This window comes from Gymnodraco acuticeps, unplaced genomic scaffold (genome assembly GCF_902827175.1).
Source record: "Gymnodraco acuticeps unplaced genomic scaffold, fGymAcu1.1, whole genome shotgun sequence".
In the NCBI taxonomy this organism is placed as follows: Eukaryota; Metazoa; Chordata; class Actinopteri; order Perciformes; family Bathydraconidae; genus Gymnodraco; species Gymnodraco acuticeps.
In genome coordinates, this window is record NW_022990918.1 from 103586 (window position 1) to 105790 (window position 2205).

Sequence of the window (2205 nt, forward strand, 5' to 3'; positions counted from 1 at the left end):
GGTGCAGAATGGATCAGCGACTGAGTCACCTATGACCCCACCAGAGGAGGAGGATGATTCTTCCAGCTCTGTGGGACAGGCTGCATCTCTACCCGCTTAGCCACTCAGATCGCAGTGGATTTCCCAGAAAAGGATGACGACTACCTGATAACTGCATGGTCAGATATCAGACGCCAGGTAGCAGCAACCCTACCTACCCCCTGCCACTGGTCCACTTCACCATCTCCAACCCGGCGACTTCGTGCTGGTCAAGGACTTCCGGAGAAAGAGCTGGAAATCCAACCGTTGGCAAGGTCCCTACCAGGTGCTTCTCATCACCTAGACAGCGGTCAAGGTCACCGAGAGAGCCACGTGGGTCCACGCCAGCCACTGCAAGGTCGTAGTCACAGAACAGGAGAGACGGTAGAAACAGACGACAACAAGTGAAGTGTCCTAGTCACCAACGGAAGACGACAACAAGTACCACACTGGCACCACATACACCTAATCTCACACTGCACACACAGGATGTCATGAGCGAGTGCCAGCTAAGCTGTTTCATATGCCTCTGGTTCCTCGTTTGTGCTATCATTGTGTGGGGACTCATTGACCTTGGTCACAAAGTCATGAGCGATTATTGACGAGGTCTAAAAAATCCATAACAACTGTCGACCGAGTTATCTGGTTTTCGGTTGGAGATGTCGTCCAGCGAAAAACTGCAACCCCTCCATGGTCAAGGTCAAGGATATACATCAGATAGCAACATGGAATTAGGAGTCTACAACAGATGGGCCCCTCGCCCAAGGACATTCCTGTACGGTACTATGTTTTCGGTGTTTTTTCACACCAGGTTCATCAAAGGGTCGTCCTGATTACACATACTGAAGAACTTTTCATGATATTGATGCTTGGAGTTTTACGGATGTAATATGTATGTGTGTTTACGAGTTTATCTGTTGATGTTTGATAACTTTGCGTTTGAAAAGAGGGTGTTGAGATCTTCATATGAAGTGAATACTTAAAACGAAAGTTAATTGAGATCATGGTATGAAGTGAATACTTAAAACGAAAGTTAATTGAGATCATGGTATGAAGTGAATACTTAAAAACGAAAGTTAATTATAAATCATACATGATCAATCATATTCTTGTATAAACCCATAATGAGAATGCTTCTTGACGGTTTTTGAATATGTATGTATGCTTACAATTTTTTCTGTTGCTATTTGAGAACTTTGCGTTTTGAAAAGAGGGTGTTGTGAGTTTTCATTGTATGTTTAATACTTAAAAACGAAAGTTAGTTATAATCAAATATAATCAATTATATTCTTCTATAACCCACAATGAAAATGCTTCATATTTTAGGTTTTTCTATAGTTACAGTATAAACAAAACAAAGTGGTTTGTTTAGGTTGAGTTTTCTTCCTCTCCTGTGAAAGCAGTACACAGGGAGGGGGGCTCCAGGCTTAAGGAGAAACACATTAGAGGTCAAAAATAGTTCATGTCCTTTTCACACTAACATGAGAAGGTGGGTCTTATGTCATAAAGCTATGGAACATGTTGAGGCATGTTCAGCCTTGTACATTAGAGGACATGGGCAGTTTTCAACTGAATTGAGTGTAGAGGAGGAGTTTGTTTTTTGGGTTTTCGATCCAGTTTTTTTAGCATAAAGAGACTGGTTTTTTGAGAGCGCGAGACAGAGACAGAGAGAGAGGGAGGGGGGAACCGCTGGTAGACTCTCTCCCGGCAGGCTGTGTGCTTCAGAGCTGGGTAACTGGCTCTCGGTAAAGGTTCTGTCAGACGGGGTAAATATCTCTCGAATTTCTTGGTTGTTGGCTGAGTGGAATGATTTGATGAGAGATGTGTTTGTGAATATTATAACCCGCGACCTGTGAGGACCTTCCTCCGAACCTTTGGCGGATAGGAATGTGTTTTTGACAGGTTAATCCGCCGTCTGTGTCGGAAAAAGTGTATGAATTTTATAACCCGCGACCTGTGAGGACCTTCCTCCGAACCTTTGGCGGATAGGAATGTGTTTTTGACAGGTTAAGGTCTGTGTTGGAAAAAAGGTATGAAACTGATGTAAATTAAGTTGGTGAATAAAAAGTTGAATGCGCTTTTTATTGTCACCGGTCTTTTTACGAGGAAATACCTCTAAATGCTATCGGGAGAATTTTAAAATGTCACAACTGAAATGGACAGTTGAAATTAAAACATTTTGGTAAT